The 16737-nt window shown below is 40.8% G+C and overlaps 1 protein-coding gene across 6 annotated transcripts in view; it reads left to right on the forward strand.

Moving 5' to 3' along the window:
* The window catches only part of CDKL5 (cyclin dependent kinase like 5), a 532110-nt gene that overhangs the window by 239006 nt on the left and 276367 nt on the right, over positions 1 to 16737 (forward strand). The window lies entirely within an intron of this gene.

Below are 16737 nucleotides of genomic sequence, written 5' to 3' on the forward strand. Positions count from 1 at the left end.
GCATTGCATAGTAGCCCATTATGTGTCACTTACCTTACACAGGAGCCAGCGATGTCACTGCTGTCCCCTGTAGCACGGAGCGTCCATCTTCTTCCGTGTATCGCTGCTCCGGCCACTCACAGCGCCGGAGCAGCGGTGACGTCACTCCCGTGCATGCGCACGGGAGCCACCACTAACGGCATATCGCCGTTAGCAGCATGCCGCTGCTAACGGCGATATGCCGTTAGTGGTGGCTCCCGTGCGCATGCACGGGAGTGACGTCATCGCTGCTCTGGCGCTGTGAGTGGCCGGAGCAGCGATACACGGAAGAAGATGGACGCTCCGTGCTACAGGGGACAGCAGTGACATCGCTGGCTCCTGTGTCAGGTAAGTAAAATAAGTAAGTAAGTAAATAGTAAATAGTGCGCCTGCATCGTAGACAGTGGTGCCTGACTTTTTTTAAATATCTCCTAAACCGCGTAGGTTTAGGAGATATTTCTTGGACCTACAGGTAAGCCTTAATCTAGGCTTACCTCTAGGTCAAAGTGGTTTGTAAGGGTTTACTACCACTTCAGAGAGAGAATTACAGCAACATTACATGGTTACATAGTTAGTCAGTCAAAGTTCATCTAGTTCAATCGATATATATATTTTTTTTAATTATACAATCCCATATATACAATCCTATACCCATAGTTGATCCAGAGGAAGGTGAAAAACCCCAGCAAAGCATGATCCAATTTGCTACAGCAGAGAAAATTTCCTGATCCCATGAAAGGCAATTGGATTTTCCCTGGATCTACTTTACCTATAAATGTTAGTATCCAGTTATCTTATGTACATTTAGGAAATAATCCAGGCCTTTCTTAAAGCAATCTACTGATCTGGCCAGAACCACCTCTGGAGGGAGTTTATTCCACATTTTCACAGGTCTTACTGTGAAGAAACCTTTCTGTATTTGATGAAGAGGAAAATATAGAGGATAATCTCGTTTCCGTTAGATGTAAAGAGTACCCCCTTGTCATCGGTGATGACCCTACAGTAAATAACTCAACACCAAGTTCACTGCATGGACCCCTTATGTATCTGTACATGCTGATCATATCCCCCCTTAATCTCCTCTTCTCAAGAGAGAATAGATTCAGTTCCTCTAATCTTTCCTCATAGCTGAGCTCCTCCATGCCTCTTATCAGTTTAGTATCCTTTCTCTGCACTTTCTCCACTTCCCCGATGTCCTTTTTGAGAATTGGTGCCCAAAACTGAACTTCATATTCCAGATGAGGTTTTACTAATGATTTGTTCAGGGGCAAAATGATATCTCTCTCTTTGGAGTCCATACCTCTCTTAATACAAGAAAGGACTTTGCTTACTTTGCAAACCGCAGCTTAATATTGCATGCTGTTATCGAGCTTATGATCTACCAAAACCCCCAGATCCTTCTTCACTATGGATTCCCCCAGTTGTACTCCCCCTAGTATGTATGATGCGTGCATATTCTTAGCCCCCAAGTGCATAACTTTAAATTTATCAACATTAAACCTCATTTCATTCAGTCAAGTGAAAATTAAGTACACTAAACAAAAATTGTTGACTTTTTCAGTATATCTGAACATGCAAACAGTAGATATATATTCAAACAGTGCCTACAGATAAAGGTGATGCACTTGTGAAGGAACAGAAAAAATGTCTTTTCAACCATTTATTCAATAAAAACATCAATAGATGGAATGTGTATTGTGGAAAAAGGAAGTACACACTTGGCATCGAATGCTGGTATTGTCCTCTGTAGAACACTTGTAAGCATTTTGAATAACTGCCCATCAGTCTCCTACATTGACTCAGTGGAATTGTTGACTACCTCTCTATGTAAAATTCCGTTGCAAACCTTTTGCTGTGTAGCACGAATAAAGCAAAGATTTGCTTCATCAAAATTGACAATTCTTTATATCATGGTGAATCCATTGAGATTGTGTGTCACCATTAGTTGATGGAAACCAATTATTACGATTGGCATATCTTGCCAATGTAGACCCTGAAACTTCATAGCAAGCAGCATGTATTTCTACTTTCCAGCAACAAAAAAAACCCCAAAAAACTAAAAGGTAATTTTTGGTTGGAGTCAGCAGACATGGATATGCACAAAGAAAAGATTATTTAAATATTTCATAGGTGTTTACTTCTTGGAGAATTTATCCATTGTGTGACTATTAGTCACAGATTAGATGGGAAGTTAATAATTATGATGGCCATATCTTGCCAATGGGGACCTTGAAACGTAGGTAGCATGTATTTCAACTTGGCAGCAACAAAGCAAAATTAGATAGAATTTTTGGTTGGAGTTGGCACAAGTAGTGACATGTCCTGGGCATTGCTGGTATATATGACAGGTGGCCTCTCAACTGCATTTGTAACATCGGAAAATTATAATATTTTTTAACGCACCAGCCAATGCAAATGTAACCTTTTCAAAGTGAAGCCCAGTTGTCTGTGTAATGGAGAGATCAGTCAGATCTCACCAGCACTTTGTGAAAGGCACACAGTAATTCAATCTGAGCTTTTTATACAGTTTTATGTTTATCTTGAAGGGCACAATAATTTTAAAGGAAAGTACCAGAGTCCCTAATTGTACCAACTTTGCTATGTAGATATATAGATATACAGGATTTCAGGTTCCTAGGCTTAATTGTCATCTTTCTTTTCACTAAATTGTATTATATAATGGGCGGCTGCAGGCAACAAGTTTAAAATGGACCTATCATTCGAATTTACTTTGCACATTAATAAGTTGGGCGCCATACAGTATCAGCATTACCAAATCACATTGTTAGTTTGAGAGAAAAAGGTACGGTTTTTACTGTGAAGATCCTAAAAAAGAAAATTGTAGAAGAGAATTTTTACCAAAATGGCAATAGATTTAGAACATGTTTCAAATCTTTTTGACGGACTCGAGTCCGGTCGAAAAATCCATTCCCCTGTATGCTAGTCCGACGGACGAAAACCGTCGCTAGGGCAGCTATTGGCTACTGGCTATGAACTTCCTTATTCTAGTCTAGTCGTACGTCATCATGGTCGAATCCGTCGGACTTTGGTGTGATTGTATGTGTCCAAGTCCGTTTGGAAAGTCCGTCAGGAAGACCGTCGGACCTAGTCTGCCAGAAAGTGTGGTCGTGTGTACACAGCATCAGTGTCCGATTGGTAAACCGAAATATCGCATTCCAGCTATAAGTTGCTGATTTCCACCATTACTAGTATTAAAAAAAATGAATAAAAATTCCAGTATATATCCCATAGTTTGTAGACACTATAACATTTGCGGTAACCAAACAATATATGCTTATTTACCAAAAACATATAGGAGAATACATATTGGCCTAAATTTGTTAAAGAAATTCGATTTTTTACATTTTTTTATTGGATATGTTTTATAGCAAAACTGTCGGTCTTTTTTGAGAAAGCTCTAGTTGATGGGGAAAATTGGGTACAGCATTGCATGACCTCATAATTATCAGTTAGGCTACGTACACACGATAGGATTTTCCAACAACAAAACCGTGGATTTTTTTCCGAAGGATGTTGGCTCAAACTTGTCTTGCATACACACGGTCACATAAATGTTGTCAGAAATTCCAAACATCAAGAACACTGTGACGTACAACACGTATGACGAGCCAAGAAAAATTAAGTTCAATAGCCAGTGCGGCTCGATGCTGAGCATGCGTGTCCTTTAGTGCGTTGAAATTGTGTACATGCTCGGAATTTCCGTCAACAAGTCTTGTTGCCGGAAAATTTGAGAACATTTGATGGCGGAAAAATTCAGACAACAAATGTTCTATGGAGCATACAAGCTCACATCCAATATTTGTTGTCGGAAAATACTATCGCGTGTACAGCCCATTAGAGTAACACAGTGCTGTATTGCAAAAAGTGGCCTGGTCATGAAGGGGGTAAATCTTCCAGAGGTCAAGTGGTTAAAAAAAATATCATATCAAAATGATTAGTAGATACAAAGACACAACCCAGTGAATTTAGATGCAGCTCTTCCTCTTGTGAATCTCAGCCCTGCCCCCTTCGCCTTCTTCCCACACACACAGACATCTATGGAGATTTGGAGGTAGGTAGGAGTAAGTCCTGCATTAGACCTCTTGCATATGATACTCCTGTTTGAGCATTTATTTTTTTCTGACTTTTTATTTATTTTTATGTATTTGCGCATATTTACATGCATTATGCGCAAAAACATATTCTCACATTCTCGTTCTGCACAATAAATATATGCATGAAGCATAAATTACTGACTTAAAAAGCAGATTTAAAAAAAAAAATTAATTGAAGAATGTACAGCACTTGTTTATGCGTGCATAGGCACATTACAATGAATTGGCTGTATTTTAGCTCAGTAACAAAAAATCGGGCTGATCGGACTGGTGTGAGTGGGCCCTAAAATATTTCCTTATGGCCTCAGTTTTTTTGTATCTTAGGACCTGTTGATCATTTCACGTTTTCACTAAGCCTAACCTTTGCTCATGTTTTATTTTATTATTCAACTAAGTTTGAACTGCACAAATTTGGGAAAGATCTATTTTAAATAGAGCACCACTTCAATACATTTGTTTACCTCTACTGCACATACATTCCGTGCATTGAAGACTAATGCCGCGTACACACAATCTGAATTTTGGTCGGAAAAAGCTCTGATGGTTTTCTCGACGGAATTCTGATGGGATTTCGCTCAAGTTGTCTTGCATACACACGCTCACACCAAATTCCAACTGTCAAGAACACGGTGACGTACAACACGTACGACAGGACTAGAAAAAGGAAGTTCAATACCCAGCAGTCAATAGCTTCCATCTCCTAGTTGAATCTGAGCATGCGTGAGTTTTTGCACGTCGGAAAAGCATACACACAATCGGAATTTCCGATACAAAGTTTTTCCCTCTGAAAAATTGAGAACATGCTCTCAAATTTTTGCTGGCGGGAATTCGGCCAGCTAAATTCCGATGAAGCATACACACGGTTGCATTTTCCGATGAGAAGCTCTCATCGGTCTTTTGCTGGCAAAAATTCCGATCGTGTGCACGCGGCATAAGTCATTAAAGAAAGTCAAGGATGCTTATGTTACTTGGTAGCATCTATTTGTTTTAATAGCGTTTAAATTTGGGATTAGTGGTGGATTTAGGTGATGTAAGAGGGTGCCAAAACATAGGAGTGGCTGAACAATGATATATAATCGTGAAAAATTTATTTTGAGGCCTTGTTAGAAGTGGACCTACGTGCAACTTGCTGCAATCCTCATTTTAATAGCTGGGTAGAATTTCCCATTATAGTAGATACCTGTTCACAGTCCTGCTCTGCATTTGCAGGATCATGTAAATACACTGTCTGAGCCTGATAGATACAGTCCTGGCCATGGACATTTAATTGCTTAGAACAGACAGTGTATCTGAGGGCAATGATTAGGGGAGGACTACAAACCTTTGTATTAGCAGACATACAAAACAATAGGCCCTTTCATGATAGGGAAAGTTTCTCGTGGGCTAAAGGACATGCATCACAAAAAGTATGCCACAGTAATTTGTGGTCATAGCCTATGCTAATGGCTCCTGCTGATTGGCAGCACAGTGCTGCATGACCGTTAGCCCCTCCTACCAGCCTCAGACATTACAACACCAAGACCAGCTACTGGCGTCGGCAATGGGTGATTGGCTTCACAGTGCTGCATGACCGTTAGCCCCCCCTACCACCCTCAGACAGCTCAACACCAAGGCCAGCTCCTGGAGTTGGCAATGGGTGATTGGCTACACAGTGCTGCATGACCGTTAGCCCCTCCTACCACCCTCAGACATCACAACACCAAGGCCAGCTCCTGGCGTCAGCAAAGGGTGATTGGCTGCACAGTGCTGCATGACCATTAGCCCCTCCTACCAGACTCAGACATCACAACACTAAGGCTGCCTCCTGGGATCAGCAATGGGTGATTAGCTACACAGTGCTGCATTACCATTAGCTTCACTTACCAGACTCAGACATCACAACACCAAGGCCAGCTCCTGGCATCGGAAATGAGATGTGCATGAAATGACGTTATATGAAATGCAGACTACAAAACTTGATCCCAACAGGTTACTATCACTATTCAGATATTTTCACTTAGCATTGTCCATAAGGGCTGATAGCATACATCAGAGAGTTGGTTCCATGTCAGGTTGGCTCATAGTGAATAACCCTGCCACCCCATCTTCCCATGATGTATGCTGTAAACCCTTAGTGCTCATGCACACGGACGTTTTAAAAAACTGGCTGCAAAGCTAGCTCCGATGCCTGGAAAAATTGTTGTTAAAAACGTGATTTTTACCGCGTTTTGCATTGGCGTTTTTGCGCGTTTTTTAGCGTTAGCGTTAAGTAGCGTTTTTTAAGAAACACATCTCTTGGCTATAGCACTCAGAAAACAAAGAAAATATGTTGCGCGTTTTGCGCGTTTATGCGCGTTTTGCGCGTTTTCCCGCGATTCGCGTTTTTACAGCTCTAGTTCCACGCCACGGAACGCACTGGTCCTGGGATTTTTTTACAGCTTAAAAACGCCTATGCCATTTGCAGCTCAAAAACGCCTAGGTGGGCATGAAGCCATAGACTAACATGGACAGCCGTTTTTAAGCTGCAAAAAAAGCTCAAAAAAGTTGCTGTAAAAACGTCCGTGTGCATGAGGCCTTATTGATGAAAACACATTTCATGGGGCAAACCTAACCAGGTAAGTTGCAACAGCTGCAAATGATAGCAACAAAATGGTCCCTGGTGTGTAATTCTACATAAGAATAGAAGCTGTGGCATGTGTAGTGTTTGATAATAATAAGAATTCTCATTAAATGGATTTTAGTACACTGTGGATAGTGCAGTGAGAACTGTTACAGCACAAATAACGTGACCGTGAAATCAGACATTAAATTAGTATTTTCACACAACTCTCAGTTGTATTTTGTTGTGACTGCAGAGAAAGTACCATAGTTCAAGGTGTCCTATATACACGGTACAGAAAATGTGAGTTGTGGATATTTTTATTATTACTCTTTTTTTTTTTTTTTACTGTTTTTTTTTTGCTTCATATGGCTCCATAACGCAAGTTTACCACTTCTAAATAATAAGGAAAATTGATCCCTATCTAATAAAACGTTGCTTCAAAGATAATAGCAGCTGATTGCAGGGTATCTAGAGTGAGGAAATACTGTATGTCTATTCACAAAGTTATACCAAGAAGGCGTTTGTGAATGGTACAATTATGTGTGTAAAGTAATTGATTATTTTAATGTGAATTTAAGGGTCTGCTTGAGCTTATAATAATACAGCTTATGATCTGCTGAAAGTAAATCTAGCACATATGGGAGGTAATTTCATATAATTTTTGATCATCATATACTGAACTAAGTAAGTGCCTGACTGCTACTGTACTTTAGAATTATATTAGAAAGGATTCCGAAAACTACATAAAGCATCTAAGCTTCAGGTTTGTCTAGCAATCAGATATAATTTTACACTGTTCTGGCCATGCTGTAGTGTTAAATGTCTAATGAAAACATAATTAATTGCTTTATGTACAGTGCTAACATATAGAGACATTCCTGCTTTCATGGAACACATGATCTTTTGTGAAAAAATCTTTTAAAATTGCTATTACCTGTAAAAGAAGGCAGTATATGCTCACCTTTCCTGTGCCACTAAACATGAATAGGTTCATTAGAACTAGTCCCCAAAAATGTTCTGGGGAACCAGCATTTCAGGCGTTTCGATCTCCTGGGTCCAACACAGCTCTCACTGCCTCTTCCTTCTGAGCTCATGTTACTACTCTATCCTGTAGGTCTGGGGTGCTCGACCTTTTGAAGAGCGAGGGCCACCCAATTGACTTCAATTGACTTGGTAACCGGTCGCGGGCCACAATGAGTGGAGCGGGTACATGGCAGCCCACTCTACACTATAGAGTCCACTCTACTTATTTTTTTTTGCGGATCGGATTGGAGGTAGGAATTTGTGAATGGACAGAATTCCATTTACATCTACTTCTCCCTAGAGGTGAATGGAGGGTACAATTGGGTTGGACTGACCATGTGAAAGGGGCCTATGGTCTAGTACAGGTAACCCTCAGGTGCACTGCTCTGCATCTGCGGATCAGTTTGAAAGCAGCCCAGTAACCACTGCAGAACAGATATGCCCATATTTACACTGTGATTTTAGTAATAAACTTACTATTAATAACAGTATACTATTCTATTCCATCCCAGAGCAGGAGTTTGCGGGCCACATCAGAGTGCTCCGCGGGCCACTGCTTGGGCACCCCTGCTGTAGGTGAACTTTAGAAAGAAGCACCAGTGAGAGCTGTGGTGAACCCAGGGGATGAACATTCCTGGAAAAAATGGTGGTTTACCAACAGAATTTGGGGATGAGTTCTAATGAGGAGCATGGTGTTCAGTAGTGTTGTCCTTTGGCAAGAAGAGTATTCACTGTCTTCTTCTGCTGGTAAGAGCACTTAGAAAAGTTACAGCTTTTTCCACATAACCACAAATCATATTCTGATTTTTAGGGCAGGTCTGATATTAATTGATGGTTGAGGATAGGTAAGTATCATCTCTAAGCCAGAACATCAATATATGTGGCCCTTTGTGTTCTTAGTTTCTCGTGTAGCATCAACAGGTAACAATTATACATCTGAGAGTTCAGTTTATGATTCAGAAGTCTTTAGTAGCAGATGTCAGTTACATCTAATGGGGTAGAATCTGAACAAGATGCCTTGCCGGCTAGACTTTGCTCATGCAACTAATTACAAAGCTTGTTCTGCTGTTCACAAACAACTGAAATTTATAGGCACAGCCTGGTATTAGATAACTGTAAAAGAAACCTGTTAAGATAGAAATACAGCTGCTATTGCCAGGACGTTCTTGAAGATTCAATCTTCTTCTGACCTGCATAGGTAAATTGTGTGGCAAGGTCTGTAGTTATTGACCCTAGAAACCCTGATATAGTGAATATAGTAAAGTCAAACAAATATATGTTGTTATTGGCCTATAAGGATAGGTGAGGTAACTCACAAAGTCTCTTTTTTTCCTATGGTGGATCTTTTAAACATAAAATCTGAAAAAAAAAAATATATATAGCTTGAAAGAACAGACATAAGATGACAATTGCTCAACCCAGCTGATTTGGAACACATCAAGTATGATCCCTACGGGTCCTCTTAGAATGCCATTTTCCACTGTCATGGGGATACTGATGTCTTTCAACCTTATTTAGTAAGTGTTATAACACTACTGGAGCCTTAATGGAATAAGTGAAGTTCCAGTCAATATACCCAATGCTTCCATCTTTCTTTGAGAACCCTTCTTTGAAGGTCTGTCAGGAAATTCAACACATTATTCTATTTTACTGTACGTATTGTTTTTATTACTCTGTTGTCAGGGCTTTGCACAAAGACTTCTAGCAACCAATATACACTATATTACTGCCATTACATGCACCTGAACTTTAATGGCATCCCAGTCTTAGGCTGTAGGGTTCAATATTGAGTTGGCCCACCCTTTGCAGTTATAACAGCTTCAACTCTTCTGGGAAGGTTGTTGACAAGGTTTAGGAGTGTGTTCTATGGGAATATTTGATCATTCTTCCAGAAGCATATTTGTGAGGTCAGGCACTGATGTGGAAGAGAAGGCTTGGCTCACAGTCTCCGCTCTAATTCATCCAAAAAGCGCTCTATCAGGTTGAGGTCAGAACTGCAGACCAGTCAAGTTCCTCCATCCCAAACTCCCTCATCCATGACTTTATGGACCTTGCTTTGTGCACTGGTACAAATCATTAGGTGGAGAGGGGATTATGGTGTGGGGTTGTTTTTCAGGGGTTGGATTTGGCCACTTCCAGTGAAGGGAGCTCTTAAGGTGTCAGCATACCAAGACATTTTAGACAATTTCATGCTCCCAACTTTGTGGGAACAGTTTGGAGATGGCCCCTTCCTCTTCCAACATGACTGCACACCAGTGCACAAACAAGGTCCATAAAGACATGGATGAGCGAGTGTGGGGTGGAGGAACTTCTATCATTTAGAGGTATTGTGGCCCCCTCTAGACTACCGAGAAGTTCAAGGGTGCTCTATGAAACAGTAAGGATGTATATTAAAACTATAAATACTGGAGGAATGCATTAGAGGTCTGAAGGTATTGCCATTGGAACAAACACATTAGAATTGGTTTTGGGTGCTGTTCATTTCCTCCATTGATCTAATCTTGTTCATCATCGCATACCCAATCTTGTAGAGGGAGTATTGGTTTTCTGCCAATACCTTGCTATGATGGTATGGACAGCAGAGAGCACATGGCACAAAAGGTCTTTCTTTTGTTTTGGACAGAGTGGAGATGCATTAGAACACTTGTAATTTTTTATTGCTATCTATGCCCTCCTTAGGAAGATTCACCCACTCTATTTGCCCTGTTTACTATTATCATTGAAAGTGAACGTAAAAGAAAATCCAAAACGTTGAATGTTGAAAGCAGCGGGGTAGCGTAAAGGAAGGAAAATGTGTCTTGCATGGGCTAACCATAAGTTCACTTTAGAGTTTGATTTATGAAACTGAATACAAAAGTGTAGTTGCTGCACTTTACAAACTTTCATTGTTTTGTTTTTAAGAAGAATTAAACCATAGGAATAAACAGAGTCCATTGTAAGCAACTCTGGCAGTGCTATGGTTTTATCCCAATGTTATCACTTTTCCTGGTCAGCTTGATCTGTGTGTAAATGCGGAGAAAACAGAAAAAGACCCACTGGAAGAAAGGAATTTGCAACTATTTACAGTTACCAAGACACAATACTTTTTTGTTATAGTATTTGTTTCTTGGGCAAAAAAAATAGCAGATAAAAAATAATAATGGGATTTTAATAGTATCCTTACCCCATATCTAGGCAGGTCCACTTCACCTCAGTCTTCTGCTGGAGATTTACCGGGTTGGACCCTCTCAGCGGGAGTTACTGAAGTGTGGAGGTGGAAGCACCCCTCCACTACAGTTTATTCCTGTTTCTCTACCTCATATAAAACTTGCTCTAGGATTGATTACACTTTTACAAATCCCTCTATGTTGAATGACATTGTAGACGCAACATACCTATCTAGCGGACTTTCAGAAAACAGCCCCCTAATGATTACAACGAGGACCCACACCTTGCATAGTGGCTCCATGTGGCACCTGGGCGCTCACTGGATCTCTCATGAGGAAATTTTAGAGCAAACTCCACAAATTTTACGCAGTTTTGGGGTCCTCCTCTCCTTCCATGGTTTGGGACGCCCTTAAGGCGTTCACAAGGGGACACTCAGCAATTGAGACGGTAAAAATGCATCAAAAAGCTAACACAGTGCAGTTAGAGAAGGAAATTGAGTTGTCCTCTGAAAAATATGGGACTGACTCCTCTGTCTCCAACTTTGAATTGTTGCAGATCTCTCGGAGGGACCTCCACTTGCATCTTACAAAAGTCACGTGCTTGGATCTATATCACACTAAGCAAAGATTCATTCAACAGGGGGATAGGAATGGCAGACTGTTGACAATGATGTCCCATCATGATACCCCTCTCACATTGATCCCCAAACTCACATCTTCTATGGGTGAATCCACCTTCTCCCTGGAGTTTCAGGGTTTCTATCAAGCATTATACAGTACCACGTTGCCACCAGATATGGCATCTCTCTTGGACCCACTGGCCCTTGTGTGGCTCTCAGACTCAGGGAGATCTCATCTAAAGATCTATCACTGCTGAAGAGGTTCATGCTATAATTAATTCACTAGCTACCGGGAAGGCCCCGGGTTCTAATAGTTTACCCTCCATTATAGACTCAGATCAGACTGGGTTTATGGCCCATAAGTCTACAGACATTAACCTTCATAGGCTTTTCACTAATTTACAAGCCAAACATAAGAATGTGGGCACTAGAGTGGTCGTCTCTTTTGATATCGAGAAGGCATTTGACTCGATTGAATGGTCTTTCCTTTGGGAAATTCCCTGGAGGATGGGATTTCCTCTGGTTTTTATTTAGTGGCTGCAAACCCTATATAGGTCACCACAGGCTGTCATTTGATTGGGGGTCATGTGTCTTCCTCTTTCCTGTTATCTAGGGGTACCAGGCAGGGCTGCCCCCTCTCCCCAGCACTTTTTGCTATAGCCATACAACCAGTGACAAAGACACTTTGCATCTTGCCACTTATTAAGGGACTTAAACTGGCATGGCTGGAAGAGAGGATGGCCCTGTATGCAGACGACCTCTTACTCTTCTGAACGATGCATGGAGCATTGCAGGTTCTGACTGAGTTCTCAAGAGTAATGGGACTACGAGTGAACTGGTCCAAGTCTTAGCTGCTTGCTATTGATCCAGATGCCAAACGGTTGGCCCTGCCAGATTTGCAACTCAAATGGGTGGATGAATTTGTGTACTTGAGGGTACAAGTTTCAAGAGACGCTGCTAGCTTTATCCCATTAAAATTGGACCTGGTGGTTCATGGAGTTAAGGCCAAGTTGAAAGAATGGGAGAACCTCTCTCTATCCCTTTTAGGCTGCATAAATCTTATTAAAATATACATAATCCCCAAATTTACGTACCTGTTTCATAATTCCCCACAATGGATTCCTTGTTCCTTTTTTCATGAGACTAAATAGATTATTCTCTTCTTTCCTTTGGGGCCCAAGTCTTTCTCGATTTAAGCTAGCCACCCTAATGTGTCACAGGGGGATTGGTGCTTATTTTTGTAAAAATACATTTGGGATCTTTATTATAGCGCAAAAAATAAAACCCACAAAGGTGATCAAAAACCACCAACAGAAATCTCTATTTGTGTGGAAAAAAATGAATGCGGGTACAGTGTTGCACGACAGCGCTGAAAGCTGAAAATTGGCCTGGGCAGGAAGGGAGGTGAACATGCCCTGTATTGAAGTGGTTAAGGATGAAATTCTTCCGGTCTTAAGTGGTTAACAAATGTATTGTTAAGGTCTTCTTTTGACATTTTAATCTGTATAATAAAGTGTTATACAACTAAGTTAAACTAAAGAACCAATCCAGGATAGCATGCCCTAACACCACATTTTCTTGCAATGATCACTTTTTTTCCCAGTTAAATGATCTCTCCGTGTCCCCTCAACAGAACCTCTTTACCCTCAGCCTTCGCTTGGCAGCTGCGAGCAATGCACGTCTCTTGTGCTCATGTACACTGCTCTGCTGAAACTACATTTCCCATGCAGTGATTGCATTGTAAATGTGACCCCTTGGTTGCGTTCCTGTTCCTTGTGTCACGCTGAAGCTTGTGGACAATAGGCAGCAAGGGGCAGTCTGTACTGTAGAAGCAGAGGAGGGTTCCCACCTACATTGAGGGCCATAAAGAGTGAGCATAGCCACCTCCAGTCTGTGGTTATGCGGGATTTGAAGTTATTTTAAATGAAGTACTGTCCTACACTTCCATTAGAAGGGGGCACAAATTGTTTCCAATTAAGAAACTGAATATGAATATATATTTTTTATATTGAGTTTTGTGACACTTTTTAAAGAAGTACTCCAGCTTTTCCTCCCCAAAACAACATATGCATTGTTTGTGTGTAACTTACCTCTAGTCTTGGTTCACACCGATGCGATTTCACAATACGATTTCTCAGTGCGATTTCTGCTGCAACAGGTGCAATTGTAATGCACATTTTGAGGGGATTTGGCAGAGTAGGCGGAGATTAAATTTGCACAAACTCGCACTTAGGTTTGATTTACACCTGTGCAGTATGCTTTTGGTTGTTTCTGCAGGGCTTTTTGCTGTGCATTTTGCTTTTTTGCACACACGATTTTACTGTGATTTAGCAAATTTGCATTTTGCATTTTTTATGCGTTTTTTTGGCCAATTTGTTGGGCAGATTTAAAAATGCAGTACGCAATTCGCTGTAAAATTGTGACAAAAACGCACTACATGCTTTTCTGCAGAAGTCTATTGAACCAAAAAAAAAACAAAAAACACTGTTTTGCATTTAAAAAAATCCCTGACCCTTTCCAAAAACATAGTGGCTTAAAAAAGCAAGTGAAAGTGTCCCATAGGAAACCTTGTTAAATGAACTGTAGTGCGTTTCTGTAAAAAGCCCCAAAAAACGCATAGTTGTGAACCAAGCCTAAAATCGCACAGGGCCCTTTTTTGAACCAAATCAAATTTGCATCACATATTTGTGTACAGCCTGCATTAGAAATAATGCTTTTTTAGATGACATGTGAATCTATGCTTTTCAGATAGCATCTGATCCTCATAGAATTTGCATAAGTGTGGACCCGCACTTGGCTGTATACAGCAGGTTTCTGTGATGTCACTCCTCCTCCTGGATGAATTTCAAAGTTCTCTGACTTCCCGTTTCCTTGCTATGCCAGTCCTGATACTACATGTCCCATGATCCTTTGGGCCTCTAGCTTCAGGGCAAGCTACGGGAGCCACTTGTACCAGTTCTGGGAGTTGATGTGGATGGGTCCTAGAGTCATTGTGGGTGGTAAGAGGTATAAATATGTTGTATCTCCTCCTGTGTCCTCCTGTCTTGCAGCATGCCAAAAAATAATCCATAACAAGTACAAGCCGATGTTGTGTCAAATACTTTCCCCCGTCGGATAGTGCCCGACCTGTACTGCGTTTGCACAGTACAGAAGACAAGGAGACGCCAAATGTTTCCGAAGATGAACGGCGCCTGCACTCTGAGTCCAGGTTCAAGCCCCACCATCCAAGTGGACATAGAGTTAGAATAAAAAATTGCCGACTAAAGTGAGGCTGTTGCCGAAGCATGGCGAGTGAAGCGAGCCTGAGAGGGGGCCTATTACTAAGTGCTACCGTATGTCCACTTGGATGGTGGGGCTTGAACTTGGACTCAGTGCGCAGGTGCCATTCATCTTCAGAGACTTTTGGAGTATCCTTTTCCTCCATACTGTGCAAGTGTTGTGCCTGCACAGTATGGAGCGGACACTATCCGATGGGGGACAATTTTTGGCAGAACACCGGCAACTCAACAGCTTCTCCATAGAAAACTTTATTATAGCATTATAGCAGTAACAACATCCAAAATGCTTTTTGGATGATATCAATGCTATAATGCTATAATAAAGTATTCTATGGAGAAGTTGTCGAGTTGCCAGCTTGTACTTGTTATGGATTCACTGTGAACTCCATTAGCCAGAGCACCGACTACTCTGCACACTGACTACATTATACAGCGGTAGAGCTTGTGGTGAGTTTTCTCTTGCTACTTATGCCAAAGAATAACGGTTTACTTCTTGAATAATGCTGTGATCTGTGAGGTGGAACTTGGGAGCGTTGGACTCTTCCTGTAGGTGGGATTGAATGCTAATTAGGATGTATTCAATCCCAACCACCATCAGGGCTGTGAAAGAAGTTACATCTCTCAAAATCTGAAAGACTAGAAAGAGGAATGTTGCGAACTCTAGCTGATACAAGAAGTGTCTGTGGAAGGGAAAGATGTCTATCAGCCGGATATACAGAGTGTCACATGACACAAAGCCACAACTAAACCCGGAATATCAGGGGATCTGCAGACAACAGAGCAGCATGGTCCAGAGGTATGATCTATACTGGGATTGATCATTCCATTCAGTTCTAGTGGAAAAGTTTGAATTCAGCTTTAAGTATATGAGTGGTAACTGCTTACTATTCCTAATAGCTAATGTTACTCATTCTACACGTCAATGCAGCTTTCGTGTGGTAGGAAGCACATGCAGGAATCCTGTGAATATTTCAGGAAGGTGATCAATGGACTCGTAGAGAACATCTGTTAATAGCACAGACGCAATACTGACACAACACACAGGGCTGGGAGTCTTCCTGCTGAGGCAGAAACATGAATGTATATCAGTGTCACACTTCAGCTTCTGCGACTTAGTCTACTCCTCATTATCATAAAAATAGCACAGATAAGATAGGTTGCCTGCAGTTATTACATGAATATTTGTATCTTCGTATTAGTAAAACTAGAGATGGTCAGGGGAGGAAACAACACTGACAGGGCCAGTACTTTTATGTAAAGTGTATCATACTGTGAAAAACGTACATTTGAATTATGAATGAAGCAGATTTTAATAAATAAATATGTTCAAAGTGGTCTTTTCTAAATCAGGATCATTCCATGTTTAACCACTTCAACCTCGGAAGAATTTACCCCCTCCCTGACCAGAGCGATTTTTGAGATTCGGCACTGCATGGCTTTAACTGACAATTGTGCGGTCCTGCGACATTACACCCAAAAAAACCTGATGTCCTTTTTTTCCATACAAATAGAGTTTTCTTTTGGTGGTATTTGATCACCGCTGCGGTTTTTATTTTTTCGCTATAAACAAAAAAAGAGCGACAATTTAAAAAAATAAAAAGCAATATTTTTTACTTTTTGCTATATTAAATATCCCCAAAAATATATAAAAAAAACAATTTTTTTTCTCAGTTTAGGCCAATATGTATTCTTCTACATATTTTTGGTAAAAAAAATCGCAATAAGCATACAAAATAGGGGATAGATTTATAGCATTTTTATTATTATTTTTTTTGCTAGTAATGGTGGCGATCTGCGATTTTTATCATGACTGCGACATTGTGGCAGACAGATCGGACACTTTTGACACATTTTTGGGACCATTGGCATTTATACATCGATCAGTGCTATAAAAACGCACTGCTTATTGTAAAAATGTCACTGGCAGGGAAGGGGTTAACACTAAGGGGCGATCAA

The sequence above is a fragment of the Lithobates pipiens genome, unplaced genomic scaffold (assembly GCF_037356315.1).
Source record: "Lithobates pipiens isolate NorthernLeopardFrog02 unplaced genomic scaffold, aLitPip1_a1.2 Scaffold_16, whole genome shotgun sequence".
In the NCBI taxonomy this organism is placed as follows: Eukaryota; Metazoa; Chordata; class Amphibia; order Anura; family Ranidae; genus Lithobates; species Lithobates pipiens.